Source organism: Podarcis raffonei, chromosome 8 (assembly GCF_027172205.1).
Source record: "Podarcis raffonei isolate rPodRaf1 chromosome 8, rPodRaf1.pri, whole genome shotgun sequence".
Lineage (NCBI taxonomy): Eukaryota > Metazoa > Chordata > Lepidosauria > Squamata > Lacertidae > Podarcis > Podarcis raffonei.
The window spans coordinates 4250840-4271693 of record NC_070609.1 but is presented as its reverse complement, the minus strand read 5'-3'; the positions used below and the strand labels follow the sequence as shown (position 1 = coordinate 4271693).

Genomic DNA, 20854 nt, shown 5'->3' with positions numbered 1-20854 from the left:
TAAAAAAGGAACTCAGTAAAAACAGCTTCAAAAGAAGCCTCTTCAGTTTACACCCCCCTTTCCCAGCCAGCTGCTTTTCCCATTAGCTCTTCCCAAAATTTATTGCCCTTTAACTCTCTCAGTATACCTTAAACCTTAGGAAAATATGGCTAGAGTCTGATGGGAGTTTTTTCCTTTCCAGTGGCGGGGGATCCCTTCACGGCAGGGGAGTCAGGCCAGATCTCTTCCCTTCCCCACTCATTCGTTTCAGGGGATTACTCAGCTCCACAACACCAAATGCACAGCGGGGGGTGCGGCAAGGCAGCAAGGCTGAAGCTCGAATCAGGTGGTAAAACAATAAAGCAATAAAAGCCCAGAGGGGTTTAAAAAAACTACTTAAAACTGCTTGAAGCTTAATCTAAAACAATAAAACAATAAAAGCCCAGAGGGGGTTAAAGAAAAAAAACTACTTAAAACTACTTAAAACTTAATCTAAAAGCGGACAAAGTTAACTAGGCTACTACCTTCGTCGCCATCTTACATATTTATTAAGATTTTTCCATTATCCAAAAAAGTCAAATAAAAACACAAAAACACAAATATGAAAACAAAACAAAAAAGAAAGATTTAAAAACACATAAAATTCAAAGTCCTCACTTTCAATAACATATTTTCTTGACTTCCCCCCACCTCCCCCTCTTGTATTCCAGTTCAAATTGTTGGCTCAACAAGTTCTTGTCCCCAATTTTTAACCTTTTTACATTTCAGTCATTTTAGAAAAACCAATTTTAACTTATAAATTTATAACTTATAACTTATAAACATCAATAATTGCACATCTGTTCTCATACTTAAAGCCTTTTTTCTAAAGTCGACCTAAATTCCCTTCCACGATTTCCCCAATTCTCATACATATAATAAAATAAAAACAAAACAAATTATAATTATGCCCCCTTTGGATTCCCAAACTCAACCCCCCCACTTTCCCGGTTTCAATCCCCAACAAATGTCCATCAGTCTTAGTCTACTCTCAGCCTGGGGATCTCACGTCCGAGGCTCTCAATTCTCTCTCAGTTCCTCTCTGCCGGCTTTTTGGATAATTCTTAGTATTAAACACCAAATCTCGAAGAAGCTCTAGTCCAATAAAGTCCATATTTCTTCCAGCCAGACCTCCACACTCAAAATTGGAGCCTAAGTCTTGTTTCTTACTCTTTTTAAATCCAAATGTCCCAAAAGCTCCAACTTAGATAGATTCTTTATTGTCATTACACACGTGCAACATTGCACAAGTGCAACGAAATTGGATGCCATCCCTTAAAAACAACAAAAGCAAAACAACAACAACAACCAACAAACCACATTCCAGCCACACCCACACCCATCAATCTCCCAGGTCACACTATCGAGTTACAGCATTCAAAAGGGCCACAGCTCTCGGGTAAAAACTGTTTTTCAGTCTATTTGTCCTTGACTTGATGTTTCTATATCTCCTGCCAGAAGGCAGTAGTGCAAACAGACTGTATCCCGGGTGAGATGAATCCTGCAGGATGTTGTTTGCTTTCCTAAGACAACGGGAACCGTACAATTCTTCCAAAGATGGGAGAGGTTGACCAATAATCCTTTGTGCTGTGGTTATGACCTTCTGGAGCACCTTCCTCTCCCTAGCTGTACAACTGGAGAACCAAGCACAAATACAGTATGTAAGAATGCTCTCTATGGAGCCTCGGTAGAAGGACACCAGCAGTCTCTCACTCAGATTGTTCTTCTTTAAAAGTCTGAGGAAATAAATTCTCTGCTGGGCCTTCTTCACCAGAGCAGTGGTATTTGCGCTCCAAGTCATGCCCTGATCGATAGTTACTCCCAAAAACCTGAATTCCGCCACCCTCTCCACCCGTTCCCCATTGATATGCAAGGGCTGAATGTCCGCCTTTTTTTTCCTGTAATCCACCACTAATTCCTTGGTCTTAGCCGTATTAAGAGCCAGATTGTTCTCTCCACACCAAACACAGAGCCGCTCCACCTCGTCCCGATAGGCGGACTCATCCCCTCCTGAAATGAGCCCTACCACCGTAGTGTCATCAGCAAACTTGATGATTTTGTTGCTGGAATAGGTGGCTGTACAGTCATACGTATAGAGAGCATAGAGCAGGGGACTCAACACACAACCCTGTGGTGAGCCGGTGTTAAGGCTAAGGGCTGTGGACATATGTGACCCTACTCTAACCCTCTGAGAACGTTCTGACAAAAAATCCAAAACCCAGAGACAGGTGGAGTTGGAGAGTCCAATCGCCTCTAGCTTGGACACCAGTCTATGGGGGAGGATAGTGTTAAAAGCTGAGCTAAAGTCCACAAACAGCAGCCTCACATAACTCCCCGGCTGCTCCAGATGGGACAGAGCAGCATCCATTTTAATCAGATTTGTAATCCATAGGTCTTCAGATCTCCACACAAGAAGATCTCTCCATTCTTCAGTCTCCAATTCAAACCAAATTTTCACCATCAAGTTCTTATTTTCCTTTACAGCCATCATGCCAGGCCTCTGGCTCTCCTTTGCCCTCTGTAAAATTACAGCTCCTCCTTCCTCTTTCTCAGGAACACCATATATCTCTTTCTTCCCACTCTCAAAACTCTCCAGTTTCTCTTCTTGTTCAGCTGCATGAACTTCCTGTGTCGATTCCTTGTCAGATTCAATGAATTTGTTTACTGTTAAATCCAGAGTTGTAACATTTGTAAGCAAAACATCAATTTGGCCTTGTAACTTTCCCAAGAGAACAAAGACTCTGTCCAGTTCAGCTTGAATTTCCCCTCCTTCAGCCATTCTTGTAATGTCCCAAAACCCCCTCTAGAGGGATTTTGGTTACTTAGTGTTCTTTCCAGTTCAAATCCAAAAATCAGATTAGTTTGTATCAGTTCTTCCTTGTTTTCAACAAAATATAGTCAAATTGTAACAAATATAGCCAGCAGAAGCAACAGAAACAAAGTTCTCTCTTTCCGTCTGACAGCTAATTTGACAGCTGTCAAACTCTTACAATACCTTCAGCAGGCTCTCTCACGGATCGCTCCTGGGTCCGGGGGGGTGGCACTTCATCTCCCAAAATTAGCTCTTATCCTCCAGTAAGATTTCTTCTAGTGCCAAATCATGAAATTAATGTCTTTTGTCAAATGATAAAAGAAAAAGTTCTCTCGACCTTAGTTAGCAGGTCCTTGCTTTAGATTATTTACAGGAGGAGGAGGCTGACTTCCTGTTTACACCTCCCCCGATCGTACCTAATTCTTCAAAAAAAATTCTTTAAAAATCCAATTTCCGTACTACTCACGGGTTATTATTTTGGAGTCCAAATCACAAGAAGAAGTCAGCGCTCTCCGGCCATGGCACGCGGCTTCACTCCACAGGAGAAGCAGACGACTCACAGCACCGCGCCGCTCACCCCGTCCCCCGTTCCGGAGCCTTTAAAAAGGCTCCTTCGCGGGTCGGGGGGGCGCAAATGGTGCCCGCCAAGTCACCAGGTTCACAGGCTTCACCGCCTGTGATTTTTAAGGGTCTCCGCGTCGCCGCAGCGGTACGAACCTAATCCTGTAGAGCCGATTCCCTCCGGAGCTCGGAGGGAATCCGCCATTAGCCGTTGGCGCTAACCCGGAAGTCACTATTTACCAACTCTTAATTAGTGTTTTTGCAGCTTGATTGTATTCTGTAATATGTAGGGTCAGTGTAACATTTGCTCCCAGCCTGTAATTCCCTTTTACAACTTTGAGAAACTTGTCTCCTGCTACTGCTATAAATCAGGGGGGCCCTTGTTCAGGAGAGCAGGAAGATAAACAACTACCAGAGTACTTAGCCAGCTGGTTTCCGCCTGGCATGAAACATACAAACATTTGCAAATATATCTTTAAGCTCATTTTAAAATACAGGCCTTGATCAGATGCCTCATTGGTACTGACCATGAAATTGTTACACTAAGTACCACACTTTTTAAGCAAGAGAGAGGGGGGTATGGGTACTGTGTGCCCTTCAGTACCCCCTAGGGAAAAAGCCCTCTTAAAACAATTCCGCTCGTTGATTTCCCCCCTGCTGTCATCCCACAGAGAAACGCTCCTGCCCTGGAGAAATCTTAGTTTCATTTCAATTGCACTGACTTCCATTTTGGAAACCGACTGCTTTTAACAAATGGGCTGCTGCCGTTCTGCTTTTGCTGTAATTGTATGTGATGTGGGTGGGTTGTGGGTGGTTTTAATTTTATTCATGTTTAATTGTTTTATTTTATCCAAAAGCTGCCTTGAGTCCCTATCAGGGGGAAAAGCTGAGGTATAAGTAAATTGTTGTTGTTGTTTGTTGTTTGTTGTTAATAATAATAATAACTTTCTCCAGTTCTACAATTTCCTTTTGGAGGTCAGGCAAACAGAATCGCACATAGTATTCCAAGGGCAATTGTACCATTGATTCATATATTTATCGAATCATATTAATCAAGGGAGACTGGGCACGTTCACACTTCTTGTGTTCCTGCTTCGTATTCTTTTTCTCACAGCTAGCAATGATTGCTCCACTTTCATTTTCTCGTGTTCTTTAGTGGCAGGGAACAAAAAAAGATACTGAAATTTCTATCATCCATTGAAATCTTTATTTCCACCATCAATCAAGCTTTCTGCTTTGCTTTAAACAATTTAATAATTACTTTCTTTTGTTTTCCCAGCAACAGAAGGCGGTACTCCCAAATCTTTAGTCTTTGGATTGCTTTTCTTTAACATGATGACAATGAACCTTTGTTGTATGGAAGTCAAGATTGTTCTCAGAACTGGTTTTTGGTCATTGTCACTGATATGGTGTCTCCCTCTCCAGCTACTGATGAAGTGAGGCAGCACCTGCCATTTCTGAACTATGCTTTGTTGTCATGAACAATGCTCAGTAAAAATAATGTCTGGAGGGGCCATTCCATGATTCCTTCCCCCTAAATCCTTTCATTATCATTTGACTTGCTCTAAGGAAGGACATTTTTGCCTTTGTATCTCTCTCTCTTTTTTTTTACTTCGAATGCATATGTATACTAAGACAGAACACTGAGTCTATATGTACAAGAACTTCCACCTTATCCCCTTCTGGAATTCCATTAGGGTTAAGACTAGGTTTACATTGTGGATTATCAAACTCCTTTAGTAAGTCCAAATTTGTCTCATTTGCCTGATTGAGTTTCAAATTCAATACCTCAACTTTTCCCCCTAAGTGAACTACCTCAGTTGTCATTTCTTTGATATTCAAATTATGACGTTCACTTTAACTTTCAAGATCTTTGCTTTCTTCTCCTGGGTAATAATCCTTTTACCTTTTTCTACCATGAGAACAATCAGAAACAGAAGAAATTCAGAATGGGCAGACTCCTTTTATATTGAGATCCGTGCATACGGCAATTTAGTCGTAGAGATTTTCAAAACAGTTTTTCAACCATAAAACGTTTACACTGAAATCTATGCTGAAGGTTTTCAAAGCAGTTATTCAGACACAAACCTTCATTGTGTCAATATTATCACCAAATCAGAGAGACAGAAAGGAGTTCAGATTAAGAAGAAACAGACACAATGGACAGTCCCCCAAGTCTCCCAGAGATTTCAGCTCTCTTGTATCAAGGACCATTCACCGTGGAACCACGCAAAGCTGATAATGCCGGGGAACATGTCCATTACTTTCCACTCCTGGTGCAATGTCAATTTCTTCCCGCTGCTTGGGCGTTTTCAGATGGAAGTTTTGCAACAGTGTTGTAAGGAACACAAAAATCTTCATACGGGCCATACCTTCACCAGGGCAAGCTCTTTTTCCTGGAAAAGCAAGAAACAGGAGTTCCATTTATATATACAGGGTGAGTCCTAACTCAATATTTCCCAGGCCATACAATCCAACATTTTTTGCTCTTCTTTTGCATCCCCCTCTCTTTCCCACTACAGATCCTTAGATTCCTCCTAAGACTAAACCAAGCCAACCCTCTCATTCGCTCCTCCTCTCTATTCTGGACGTATTAAACAGAGGCCCATCACCTGCTCCGAATGGCAGAAAGGCTTCCACCTTCTTGAAGGCCCCGTTTTCATCCAGGAAGTGGCCAGGATTGAACTTCCTGGGTGTCTCATAGTACTTGGAGCTCTTCATGATGGATGACAGGAAAGGAATAACGGTGGTGCCCTGCAGAGGAAAGACACAGACCCCGGAGGCAATGCTTACTGCAACTGGCCCAGTTCAGATATTTCCTCTTTAGTCTGCCTTTATCCCTTGTTCAAATCCCTTAAGGACTGGACAATGCTCTGCTGATTAGGAGATGGTACCCTCCATAGGGAATCATTCAATTTATCTGAATCACTACATGTGGCCTGGGAAGAGTCTCATGGCTTGGCAGGAGCCAGGGGCATACAGTGGTACCTTGGTTCTCGGACTTGATCTGTTCCAGGAGTCCGTTCGACTCCTGAAACCGTTCGAAAACTGTAACAGTTACAGAACTATACCGGGAAACAAGCTTCTATCGGAGCCCTGATAGAGGTTCAGTTAAAACATTGCAGGCCTTGCCCTGGGTAGCTGCAGGGCCCCACCTCAAGACCCCACCTCTCCGGATTACATCCTTCCAGTTCGAGAGTTGAGTACAAACGAAACAATCTCTCATTCTTCCAGCACAGAAGCTGTGCATGTGTAGGAACAGCTCTCGCCGTGATGACCTTGCCCCCTGGTGTAAACAAACCAGCATTCCCACAGCTTCTGGAAACTTCCAGTAACTTTTAGCAACTTTGAGTGTTCTTTCTGGGAATGAATGTCTCAACACAACATTCCCTCCACTGTCAAAGGCAGCATGCCTCAAAGCACCAGTGGCTGGACTGAAACAAGCGCAGAGAGGGCTCTTGTCCTCCAGTTCTGCCTGTACGCTTCACATGGGCATCTGTGGGATGAAGGTGCTAGACTTGTTGGGCCTGTGGCCTCATCAAGCAGGTTCTTCTTATGTTTCCTTTAAAATACTAGCATTACTTTAGTTCAACCTACTTCAAATATAGGAGTAAAGATGGCTGAAGTAATCTAAGGTAGGTTAGTGCAGTTATTACAGGATGTACTGATGTATACTGATGTACATCACTGCCCTCCTAGAGTCCTTTCCCACTGATGAGGGATTGCTTTTAGGCAATTAGGGGAAATCTGAACTCTGGCTATCTTGCCTCTCCACTTAGTCCTTTGGGTGCTGCAAACTGACAACTCCTTCTTCCTCTAGATGCTTCCTCCTTCTGCTTCCTCTACATCTGGGCCACTGTAGATTTTGAGCTCATGGTGATCTGAATACCTGGCTATTGTTTGGAAAGCAGACGTGCACACCTCCATCTCTAAGGTCTTATCCAAACTTACCTTTCCTCCGCTCTTTCCAGACACAGTACATGTTCCATGTCTGAGTGTTGTGTTCTTGTTCTTCATGTTGTTGTTGCTGCTCGGGAACTTTCCGTGTGAAAAACCACTCTTTAAAGCTCAACTGGAGCAAATGGCAACCCACAGAAAACCCAAATTGATGTTTGCTCCAACCGAGTGGCAAAGAGCAGGTTTTTGTGCAGCAAAAAGCAACAAAACCTAAACGCAGACGTTTGTCTGGAAAGAGTGGGGCAAAAGCTGCAGGCATAAATCTGAACTAATATTTCTGTTAGCCACACGACTCACTTTACCTTGGGAATGGTGAACCCTCGGAAATGTGCTTCCTGGGTGACCATATGAGGAGCTGCCACTGGTGCGATGTCTAGAAACCGCTGGATCTCACTGATGAAGGCTTCTGTGTAGGGCATCTGATTACGGTCCTCATAGGAGGGGCTGAGGTTCCTCCCAATGACCCGCTCTATCTCCTCTTGGATGTTTGCTATAAACAATACGGTGGGATTAGTGCTAACAGGCCATAGGAATTGTTAGATATAGTTATAGGAGGAGGAACCATGGCTCAGTAGTTTAGAGGTTTGTAAAACCCCACATCAATTTAATATCAAGGCAGCATAGAAAGTATGAGCAAGATGGACCTCCCTGCTTTGCATGTAGAAGGCTTGTTCTCTGGCTTCTCCGGTTACCAGAAGAATGTAGAAGGAGATGGAAAGGACCATTCTTGCATGCAGTCAGGGAGCAGGAGAGGCCTACAGGCAGTTGCACATGGCAAAGGAAGACGTGCTCTGCAGCAGTGTGGAAGCAGGGGAAGTACAGGAGTGGAGGGTTGCCCTCAGTGCTATTTTTATAGAAAAAGAGGTGCCGGAACTCACCTTGTTCTCTTAGAGTGGCAATGGCGGCCACCTGAGAAGTGCCAGAACTGAGTTCCTGTGAGTTCCCCCTGGAATAAAAACCCTGGTTGCCCACCTCCAATATTTTCTTCAAGTTGGTTCCTATAAGTCCCAGTGTGATCAAAGGAAGGAACTAGGGTTCTGACCCAGTTGAAGGGAGAAGATCCCATCAGTTAGAGCTGGAAAAAGAGAGTCCTGGTTTATTTAGCAAGGGAGGAACCCATCAGCCATCCACACAGGCAGGAAACAAGAGTGAGTGCGACAGATTTGACCTTGCTTTTTTACCTTCCATTTCTGGGTGTCGGAGGAGGACAAGAAGCCCCTGTCTGATGGTGTTGCCGGTTGTATCTGTCCCTGCAAACAACAGGTTGAGAACTGTAGCAACCAAGTTTTCATGAATGAATTCTGAAGCTGGGTTTGTTTTCTCCTGACACAGAAAGAAGAAGAAAAGAGCAATGTTATCAAACCTGGGGCTAATTTGTACATCTACAGAATGGTTTTATGGAAAGCTGGCTGGCAAGATTTCCTTTCCAATCTGATTCAAAGTATCACAGGATAGACTGATAAAAAATAACGCTGAATTACAGAGGTATATGAGAAGCAGCATCCTGCTGGCCCATCAAGTCCAGCATCTCACAATGACCAACCAGATGCCAATGAGAAGCTCACAAGCTCAGGAACCAGGTGAAACTACAAGAAGTGGAGAACTGTGCAGGTAGAACCTAGCCATTGAGCAGGGAAGGTGTTAATTCAAAGAGTGGTGGCAGGTGTTTGGGGGCATATCTAGCATGTTGTGCTGGTTCCCCAGCTGTGTCTTCTACAAAAGAAATGAGAGCTAGGGAGAGCTTGGCAGAACCTAGGGAATCATGGAATTGTAAGGTTGGAAGGGACCACAAAGGTCCTTGAGTCACAGGGGCGATGAGGAAGACGCAGCAATGTTATAAAACAATAGTATTAGCATACAAATCCCAAATACTGCTACCTGTTCCATTTTGGCCAGGAAGCAGTCAATGAAGTCCCGAGGGCAATTTAGATCGAAGGACTCCTGGTGCATCTCGACCCTCTGAGAGATGAAGTTTGTTAACTTCTTCATGTACCTGGGCAATTTTTGCTGAGGCCCAGGCAGGATCTGCATTAAGCTTGGGAAAAAATTGCAGATCTGTGAAGAAAAAGGACATGCAGCCTCATCAAGACCTACCCATCCTTATTGCCATGCATCCCATGTTCTGGAACTTAATATTCAGCTCCTGAACCATGTCCCGTCCTCCAGAAGCAAAATGAGCAATTAAGTTTATGAGAAATTTAGGCAGAGGCAGCTGAGGGCATGAACCAGCTAACACTCTTCCTTCCTGTGGTTATACAGGAAGCAGCCTGTGACATCCAAGAGACCTCCCACCACTTCCTTACCTGTAACCAGGTGGACAACATAATTGATGAGGTTTTCCTAATTGTGTCAAGTAAAAAGATGAAGTCCTTGTCTTCATATTCAAACCGGTTGCCAAAACAATGGAGCAGATAACGTTAGAGACGGCATGATTGAGGTGAATGGTTGGATCAAATGGGTGCCCTGCGGAGGGGTAAAGGAGTTTTCACATAATGGGCTGAAAATTTCCATTCTTTCCTATGTGATCATTTCTGATCTGTGATTTGTCCAGTGTCTCTGGCCCCCACCCCTCCATAGTTTCTTCTTGAAATGGCTGCAGCTAACCAGCAAAAGAGAGTCAAAGCAAAAGCGGATTTGTCCAATCCTTACTACTGTCTGATTTATCCGACCACTCTCCCTCGCTCCATGCATGGTTTCTGCTGGAACATGGCTGCTGCAGAGCGGGCAAACTCTGGCTGTTCAGATATCTGCATCTGTGCAGTACATAGCAAGGTTGTGAGATAACCAGCCTCATATAACCAACATGATTAAGTCTAATGAACACATGAAGGGCTTAAGACCATAGAGTAAGCTGTCCTGTCAGGCTTATCACACCCTGGTATTCTTCAAGTGTAATGGAGAAAATGATCTTGTGGCTAGTCTTGAAACACCTTAATTTATTGTTGTTTCAAGCATCATGGTCATAGTGACTAGTCTTAAAGTAAGAGTCAATGGCCAGTTTGGTTGATTTCTGTATGTGGAAAGGGTGGGGCAACATCTTGGTCTTTTAGTCATGTGTCAAAATGTCTTGGAGTGGTAATGTTCATGAGGATGAGCTCCTCAGAAAAACAGTGTTGGTGTTGCTGTGGTTCTATTCCTTTCCTTCCTCTGTAATTTGTGAACTGCCCCCCACCCCTTGCCTTGAGGTGGGGACGGAGACTGGGGATATGGAAGGTGGCCAGGGAACTGGGTGTGAGGTGACAGGAAAAGGGTGACTTCAGCAAGGGTTGCTGGGGAGAAGAAGGAAGAAAAAAGACTGGAATCCATCTTGGGCAGGATCCTCTTGAAGGATCATGCTGCAAGATCTGGACTTCCTTAAAGCTACAATGGTCTCCGCCATGTCTCAATTCTCCAAAGGAACACAGACCCTGGGTCAAAACAAAAAAATTTTTTTCCTTCCAGTAGCACCTTAAAGACCAACTAAGTTAGTTCTTAGTATGAGCTTTCGTGTGCATGCACACTTCTTCAGATACACTGAAAAAGAAGTTGCCAGATCCTTCTATATAGTGAGAAGGTGGGGAGGGGTATTGCTCAGAAGGGTGGTGGGAATGGGTGATTGGCAGATAGCTGTGATGAGCCTGTTGACGACTCTTAACGACTGCAATAGGTCTTACAGGAAAAAGCAAGGGGTGAGAAGGTGAAAAATGGCTTTGTCATGTATAATGAGATAAGAATCCAATGTCTTTGTTCAGACCAGGTCTCTCCATGGTTTTAAGTTTGGACATCAAGAATCACAAGACAGAGAAACCAGTAGGAGAACACTTCAATCTCCCAGGACATTCTATACAAGATCTCAAAGTAGCTGTTTTACTACAAAGGAATTTCAGAAATAGACTGGAAAGAGAAGCTGCTGAATTGCAACTCATTACCAAACTTAAAAACATCTCCCCCAAAATATTAAGTTTTGGGGCTTTTTGGTAATTTTTATGGCAACTTCTGTTTCAGTGTATCTGAAGAAGTGTGCATGCACACGAAAGCTCATACCAAGAACTAACTTAGTTGGTCTTTAAGGTGCTACTGGAAGGAAAAAAAATTTTTGTTTTGACTATGGCAGACCAACACGGCTACCTTTCTGTAACTAGACCCTGGGTCTTAACTGAAATCTATCTAGTCTGTGTGTACACATAAACATTCTGCACCTAAAACTCAACTCAGTTAAAAATCATGAATGGGCTTTTTAGTAGGGTTGCCATATTCCCAAAAGATCCAGACAAAGTTGTTGAGTTTTGGGGAACATCTCCCCCAAAATATTAAGTTTTGGGGCTTTTTGGTAATTTTTATGGATTTTATTTTAAAAATTACCACTCCCTTGCCATCATAGCTGTCAACTTTTGCCTTTTCTTGCAAGGAATCCTATTCGGAATAAGGGAATTTCCCTTAAAAAAAGGGAAACGTTAGAAGAATGGAAAAAGTTTAAGGACTATCTAAAGAAATACTACAAAATTAATGAAAGTTAGAATGATGTTGGACTGGAAAGTAAATGGTTACTATTAGCAATGGTTAAGACAAGGAGAATAAGGAAGATTAGCTTAAATTTAAAGCAAAATAAGGGAAGATTTGCTGAGTAATTGATTAGAATTTGGAATACAGAAAAGGGAGGCATGAGGAAGTCGAGGAAGAAAGGTTTAAGAAATTAGGATATGAAATGATACTTGTTTTTTTTTGTGTTGTTTCTGTTATTGTTTGTTTATGTATGTGTCGTTGTTATGTTTTGTTTGTGTGGCTATAAAAACTGTTTAATAAAAATATTTAAAAAAATAAAAATAAAAAAGGGAAACGTTGACAGCTATGCCTTGCCATACATCTGGGTTTTCCCAGACATTTTGCCAATTCGCCAAAAATCTGCCTAGACGCCACTCTGCTGCCCAAATCCCAGTTGTGTCTGGGAAAATACAGGTGTATGGCAGCCCTATCTTTAGGAAGATGGAAGGATATTCAGCAAAAGAATCAAAAGGCATGTATCTGGGAGATTCGCCAAATCTGAGCAGAATTCCATTTTGTTTTCTTAGAAAAAAGAGCACTCCTTCTCTGGGCTACTGTGGCAATATTAAACCTTTTCAGCCTGTTGAGGGAAAGCATAGACGAGTGGCAAGAACATTCACCTTCCATTTTCCACAGCACTTGCACCAGGAACTGGGCCTCCTCCTGGATCCGCTCCTCGATGGACCTCTTCCCCATCCCAAAGTTCCTCAGTGTTAGAAGGGAGAAGCGACGAAGCTGCCTCCAACGTTCTCCGTTGGTTGGAACCACTCCTGGAAATGGAGAGACGCTCCACAAATCAGAGAAGGCAACACGGAAAACACCAAAAGAGAAAATGGCAGAATGAAAGGAGTAGCAGAGCAGTAAAATAATAGAAATAAAGGAGGTGAAAGTGAAGCAGGGGTAGATTAAGAATGGAACGAGTTGGGAGATGTTTGGCCTTGGAAACCTTTTCCTGTTGTCCGTCCGTCCGTCCGTCTCCTGGTTGCAGCTCCACCCACCAGTGTCGTGAACATACTTGGAAAGTCCCCCCTATGGGGGAATGCAGTTTTCAGGCTGAAAAGAGCTCCCATTTCAGGGTCCCGGGACCCCTGGAGGTCTGTGGAACATACCCAGGGAGACTGCGGCCCCATCCCTTGCCTCCCCCCAAACTAATTTAATGCCATTTTTGCATGGTATCATAACAGATATTATGGACTGTTTTAGCGCTGCGCAATTTTTCAGTTTATTGGCCAAAATCAGTTTTGAAATCACACTGCAATCATGATTTTGACCCAGCAATGAACAGCAATATACCAATAACGCTGCTAATCTTAGTTGCCTCACACTGAGGGAAAACAAGGCAGCCTATTGCAAAGCTCTCCCTTCCCCTCACACTGATGGAGAACAGGGCAGCTGATCGCCTTCACTTCAAGGCACCATGGCACTACCAGAAAGCAGAGCAACTATTCTCTGCCAGCAGGAAAGCAGCAGCAGCCACAAAGGATGTGCATCTTCACTAGCTTCCCGCTGACAGAGGCTTGGTGCACTCATCCGATCCTTCCATCATCCCTACGCCTGTTCTCCAATTTCAGACATCGTGATATATCAGAATTTTGCAGTCTTTAGCTCCTAGTTTATTATGATGTTGAAAACCAGATATCGCTCAGTCCTAGTCTGTTTTTAGTATACCTAAAATGCTTTGAAGGTCCCAGGCCACAGAGAGGTTAGGCTGGCCTCAACCAGAGCCAGGGCTTTTTCGGCTGTAGCTCCGATCTGGTGGAACACTCTGTCACAAGAGACTAGGGCCCTGCGGGACTTGACATCTTTCCGCAGGGCCTGCAAGACAGAGCTGTTCCACCAGGCCTTTGGCCAGGGCACAGCCTGACTCCCTCCTTTAGCAATCCTCACTGAACTTCTAGCCCAATGGTTGCCATTCATTTGATTGGAATTAATTTTATAATGAAATGATTTTAGAATGTTTTATCATTTTCCTGTTGTTAGCCGCTCTGAGCCCAGCTTCGGCTGGGGAGGGTGGGATATAAATATTTTTTATTTATTTATTTATTTATTTATTTATTATTATTATTATTATTATTATTTGTTTATTAGGCTAGGCTACCCCACATTTTGTTCAAAAGATTGCTTTGCACCGGTAACTACCATAGAGTTATCAAAATTTTCAAAAGTAGGGGCTTCGTAGCTTGGCTTTTGAAAAACAGGTGTTCCTTGTTGTTTAGTCGTTTCCGACTCTTCGTGACCCCCTGGACCAGAGCATGCCAGGCACTCCTATCTTCCACTGCCTCCTGCAATTTGGTCAAACTCATGGATCACTGCCTTGCCATGGCAAAGGAGCTTGAATAACTCAGAGGAGCTATGAGCTATGCCGTGCAGGGCCACCCAAGATGGACAGGTCATAGTGGAGAGTTTTGACCAAACATGATCCACCTGGAGCAGGAACCAGCAAGCCACTCCAGTATCCCTGCCAAGAAAACTCCATGGTGTTCCTTAGGTAATTAGGAAGCACTGTCATAGAAGACCTAAAAAATCTTTGGATTTCTGTCATCCAGAGGAAATCAAGTTTTGTAGTGCTACCCCAACAGAACAAGACAAATTCATGCCTGCACCTCTCTTCAGACTGCTCGTGATTCTTTAAGCCTCACCCTTGTCTCCCATCACTCCCAGCACATTCACAAAGCCGGAAAGGGATAATAGGAAGAAAAGGAACATAGAAATCTTCCTTAGATATATAGAGTTGGAAGGGATCCCCCTGGTCCTCTGGTCCAGCCCTCTGCAATGCAGGAATGCCTTCCACCGGATCAGCAAACTCAGCAAACTGACTGGTAGCTGCTCTCCAGGGTCTCGTGCAAACGCCAAAGACTGCAGTTGGGACATTCTGCATGCAAAAGCAGGTACTCTACCACAACCCTTCCTGGACTACTCTGAGGTTTAGGGGTATAGGGTGGTATACAGATTGATTAATCACCATATTTTTGCTTTATAAGACGCACCAGACCATAAGACGCACCTAGTTTTTGGAAGAGGAAAACAAGGGAAAAAAATTCTGAATCCCAGAAGCCAGGACAGCAAGCGGGATCGCTGCGCAGTGATCCCGCTTGCTGTCCTGGCTTATGGGATAGCCGCACACAGCCTCTCCCGGGCAAGCGGAGCCTTCATCCCCTGCCAGGGAGAGGCTGCGTGTGGCTAAGGCTCCCCCAAGAGCCGCGCTCCCTTTAAAGAGCGCATGGAGTGTGTGTGTGCGGCTCTTGGGGGCTTTTCCCCAAGGAGGGAGAAGGGCAGCCCTTCTCCCTCCTGGGGGAAAAGCCCCCAAGGAGCCGCACACACACTCCACGCGGCTCTTTAAAGGGAGCTCTGAGCAGAGCCTCCCGCCTGCATTTACTCCATAAGACGCACACACATTTCCCTTTACTTTTTAGGAGGGGAAAAGTGCATCTTATAGAACGAAAAATATGGTAATTAATTAGTTAATTAAAAGCCTTCCTCTAACATTGCAAGGCAAATTTCTGTTTTCATGCTGCCACTCACCGTATTTTGTCAAGGTGTCATCCAAGACCTGTATTGGTCCCCTTCCTCCAAATGCTTCTGCATTATCTTTGAGTGCTTCCTTTATGGTTCCATAACCGCACAGCACCACAATTGGCCGGGAGCCCATGTAGACAGTGAAGACTGGACCATACTGCTCCCGGAGCTGCCAAGAGACAAAGAACACACCTGATACTTGGATGGAAAGCGACAGCGTGAAAGGGTGTGATTCAGTAGAAGACCACATGCTTTGCATGCAGAAGGACCCAAGTCCAGTCCCTGCCATCTAAAACCCTGGACAGCTGCTGCCGGACAGTGCAGAGCAGAAAAAAATTGACTAGATGGATCAGTAATCTGAATCTGTATAAGGCAGTTTCCTCTTTTTCTACAGTAATCAATCAAGAGAATCAATCAATCAATCAATCACACCTCAGGACAAGGATCCATGCATGGGGGCATGTGGTTCACACCCTCTCAAAATTGTGAGCCTTGGGCCATGGCCCCCTTGTCTCCCCCCCCCCAACGCTGCGCAGCAGAGACCCACACACACCTTCTGAAAAGACGCGATGATGTCCCAAATATTCAACTGGAGCAAAGTGCAGAGCAGAAAAAAACATGACTAGATGGATCAATAGTCTGAGTCTGTATAAGGCAGTTTCCTCTTTTTCTGCAGTAACAAATCCTGCCTAGGGGTAGCTCCTCCTCTTCCACTCCAAATGGCACCGGGACACCTCCTTCACATAGCAGCCCCCAGCCCTGCTGGCAGCAGAGACCCACACTCACCTTCTGAAAAGATGTTATGATGTTCCGAACATCCAACTGGAGCAAATTGCCCAGCAAAGGCAACGGGGTGGGGCCTGGGGGCAGCTTGCCCTTTGTGGCATCTCTCCTCCGGATTAGGATAAGCAAGAAGGTGATGCAGGAGACCAGCAAGAAGGGCAACACTCCAAAGAGGCCCATTTGGGAGCAGACGGCCCTCGTTGAGTTTGCTGCTCCTGGTACTTTGGTTCTGCAAAGAAGTGAATGGGCATCCCAAGCGCTGCCTATAAATCAAAGGAGCCTCCCCCTCACAGAGATGGAAAAATTTTATTTGTGTAAAAGTGCAAGCAGAAAGAATAAAAACCTGTAATTCAGGGGAATTTCGAATTGCATAAGCAATTCTGGGCAATGCTCCTAGAAAGTTACATGCCCCTATGGGACTCTCCCTACCTGCCCATGAATGAGGAAGGGAGATTAGAAAGATTAGAAACTCAAGATGCCTGCAGCAAAGGGCCTTTTCAGTAGTGGCGTCCACCCTGTGGAACGCCTTCTCATCAGACGTCAAGGAAATAAGCAAGTATCTGACTTTTAGAAGACATCTGAAGGCAGCTCTGTTTAGGGAAGTTTTTAATGTTTGACATTTTATCGCTTTTTTGTTCTGTTGGGAGCTGCCCAGAGTGGCGGGGGGGGGGCCAGCCAGATGGGCAGGGCATGAATAATAAATTAATATTATTATTTTGTTGTTGTTTAGTCGTTTAGTCATGTCCAACTCTTTGTGACCCCATGGACCAGAGCACGCCAGGCACTCCTGTCTTCCACTGCCTCCCGCAGTTTGGTCAAACTCATGTTTGTAGCTTCGAGAACACTGTCCAGCCATCTCGTCCTCTGCCGTCCCCTTCTCCTTGTGCCCTCCATCTTTCCCAACATCAGGGTCTTTTCCAGGGAGTCTTCTCATGAGGTGGCCAAAGTCTTGGAGCCTCAGCTTCAGGATCTGTCCTTCCAGTGAGCACTCAGGGCTGATTTCCTTCAGAATGGAGAGGTTTGATCTTCTTGCAGTCCATGGGACTCTCAAGAGTCTCCTCCAGCACCAGAATTCAAAAGCATCCATTCTTCAGCGATCAGCCTTCTTAATGGTCCAGCTATTATTATTTTATATTATTATTAATAATAATAATTTTATTATTATTATCTCAGTTTATAGAGGGATTCAAAACTTTTAAGTCTGTGCAAATGAAGTGGATTGAAGCAACAAATCCACTTTAAATAGAGGGGGAGGTCCATTTTGCTGTTTGGAAAGCAACAGGGAAGTGCATTGCAAAGTGTGGAATGAACAAATCATTGTCAGGAAGGTGTGTGAAAGCCTTGCAATCAAATCAGGGTGCATGCTCATTGGCATATAGCCACCCCCTAAGCAAAGCAGACGTGGGTGGCGCTATGGTCTAAACCACTGAGCCTAGGGCTTGCCGACTGGAAGGTCAGCGGTTCGAATCCCCACAATGGGGTGAGCTCCCGTTGCTCAGTCGCAGCTCCTGCCAACCTAGCAGTTCGAAAGCTCCTCAAAGTGCAAGTAGGTAAATAGGTACCGCTCTGGCGGGAAGGTAAACGGCGTTTCCGTGCACTGCTCTGGTTCGCCAGAAGCGGCTTAGTCATGCTGGCCATATGACCCAGAAGCTGTACGCCGGCTCCCTTGGCCAAGAAAGCGAGATGAGCGCCGCATCCGCAGAGCCGTTTGCGACTGGACTTAACTGTCAGGGGTCCCTTTAAAATCATATGAGCACCGCAACCCCAGAGTCGGCCACGACTGGACCTAATGGTCAGGGGTCCCTTTACTTTTACCTTTTCACAATGATTTAAAAGCAACAAAACAGGTTTGTGGCTTGAAATGCCACTATAGAAACATGATGAAGTAAAAGGTTTAATAATGCATTACACAGGACACCTGGCCTGTGTAATGCATTATTTGACCATATGTTTAATAACTATTTGGTGGGGGGAGAGAGTTTAGATGCAAATAATTGTCGAATACAGAGTTGTGAAGCCGTCTTCCTGATTCAGTTTTGCTATAAGAGAAACTGAAAGAATTAGGAAGGGGAAAGTTGCATGCAAAGCGAGTAGCTTTTCCTATATTGTGAGCAGGAACTGGTTCTTCCACATCTCCTCTTCTTAAACTTTAGCTAGGTCTTGCCTCAGAACAGTGTTTGCTATTTTGCGTCAGGAGTATTTGTGAAGATGCCAGGTGAGACCCCCGGGGAGAGCATTCCATAAGTGGGAAACCAGCACAGAAAGAGAATAGGAAAAGAACTGGAATTCATGAATTCTGGTGCTGGAGGAGACTCTTGAGAGTCCCATGGACTGCAAGAAGATCAAACCTCCCCATTCTTAAGGAAATCAGCCCTGAGTGCTCACTGGAAGGACAGATCCTGAAGCTGAGACTCCAAGACTTTGGCCACCGCATGAGAAGAGAAGACTCCCTGGAAAAGACCCTGGTGTTGGGAAAGATGGAGGGCACAAGGAGAAGGGGACGACAGAGGACGAGATGGTGGGACAGTGTTCTCGAAGCTACCAGCATGAGTTTGACCAAACTGCAGGAAGCAGTGGAAGACAGAAGTGCCTGGCGTGCTCTGGTCCAGGGTGTCACGAAGAGTCGGACACAACTAAACGGCTAAACAACAACAAAACAAAAACACCTGTGGACTTGGAAAACTCTAATAAATAGGCGAGACAGGATTTGCCTATGCCCGATGGTTCTGTTCCAGCAAAATTGCTTTTCTCATGCGTAGTAGTTCTCACCTTTATCCATGCTTTCCGCCAGTTTTCCTGAAATCCACTCCCTATCCGTTGCATTCTGCGCTTCCTTTAATCTTGCTGTTGTGTCAGTCATCAGGCTAGGGGGTTGTTTGCATTAGGTACAAGCCTAACACCAGCAGCACTCCAGCCTCCATTTTGGCCCTTGTAGTGGAAACAATAGTATAGATGCTTTGGTAGGTAAAGGTAAAGGACCCCTGGATGCAGCGGTTTAGCTAGCTGTTCGGGTGCCTGGTGCAAGGGGGGGGGGCATTCTGCAGCCAGGGGCGGGGTCACCCACACCCATGGGGGCATGGTGAGCTTCTCCAACGCTTGGAGCTTCTCCGCCGCCTCTCCCCCAGTTGTATTTTTTTTTCCAAAAAAAATTCTTCATTTTATAACACAAATAAAACACAGACAGAAAAGACAAACAAAACGAACAAATTCTTGTCATATCCTTATTTTTCTAAACATCGTTAAATTGGCTTCCCCAAGTCCCAACTATCTGGTTTTCATTTTACTTCATCTTTAGCAGTTTATATATAACATCATTTCTAACCATCTTTTTTTTAATCATACTTAAAATAACTTCACATTTTATCACTTACAAATAATACTATTTTAAAATACCCTATCTTCTACTTCTAACCCTACAGCCTATATCCACTTCCAAAGCTATTCTAAGGTTTAAATATGAACATATTTTTTCAAATATTCCTTAAACTTCTTCCAGTCTTCTTCCGCCGTCTCTTCTCTCTGGTCTCGGAGTCTCCATCAGTTCGGCAAGTTCCATATAGTCCATCATCGCCTCTCCCTCAGTTGTACAGCAGCTGAGGGAGAGGCAGTAGACAGACACAAGCTCCACACTGCCATTTCAGGCAGCACAGAACCTGCAGGTGCCTAAACCGCCACGTCACTCCTAAAAACTTTCGCGAGCCCAATTTTTAAAAAATGTAACTCATTTTGTCACACACACCCCTCAGTGATGACACCCGGGGCAGGCTGCACCCACCCACACCTCTTCCTCTACCACTGCATTGACGGTTAAGTCCATTCAAAGGAGAATCTGGGGTTGCGGCGCTCATTTCACTTTCTGGTCGAAGGAGCCGGGGTTTGTCCACAGACAGCTTTCCGGGTCATGTGGCCAGCAGGACTAAACCACTTCTGGCACAACGGGACTCTGATGGAAACCAAAGCGCACACAAACGCCGTTTACCTTCCCACCGCAGTGGTACCTATTTATCTACTTGCACTGGTGTGCTTTCAAACTGCTAGGTAGGCAGGAGCTGGGACAGAGCTTTATATTTGACTTTCTTCAGAAATGTTTGTCTGGATTGTTTTATTGATTTAATATGCTGTAAACTGCTTTGAGATTTTTCTTCAAAATATAAAGCGGTACAGAAATGAAATGAATAATAATAATCCTTTTCTCCACCTGCATTACATTTGGCGGCCTGGAGGCAAACTGGACTCAAAAGGCCTCAGGACTAGCAAAAGCCTATGAGTAAAAAGAGTGAGGTGAGCAAAATTAAAATCAAAGATACAGAAGCAAATTCTAACACTGAGCATAATTTTGGGTTTGCTTATTGTAGGAGCTCTTGGTGTGACTGAAGATCTTTTCCCACTCCAACCCCTTCTAAGATGTTTCCCTATGAGTTCTTTGATGCTTAGTCAGGGAGCTACTGTGACGAAAGCTCTTGTCACACTACAGTCATACCTCATGTTGCGTCCGCTTCAGGTTACGTGTTTTCGTGTTGCGTCCCGTGGCAACCCAGAAGTACCGGGACGGGTTACTTCCAGGTTTCGCTGCTTGCGCATGCGCAGAAGCACTGAATTGCACCATGCGCATGCACAGACGCAGCACTTCGGCTTGCGTCAGTTCCATGTTACGGACGGGCCTCCAGAACAGATCCCGTCCGTAAC

The 20854-nt window shown here is 44.6% G+C and overlaps 1 protein-coding gene and 1 pseudogene across 1 annotated transcript in view; both read right to left on the bottom strand.

Moving 5' to 3' along the window:
* LOC128420217 (zinc finger protein 501-like) overlaps positions 1-20854 on the bottom strand; it is a 169167-nt gene that overhangs the window by 86636 nt on the left and 61677 nt on the right. The gene's annotated exons all lie outside the window — the stretch shown is intronic.
* LOC128420238 (cytochrome P450 2C20-like) lies at positions 5497-16672 on the bottom strand (annotated as a pseudogene).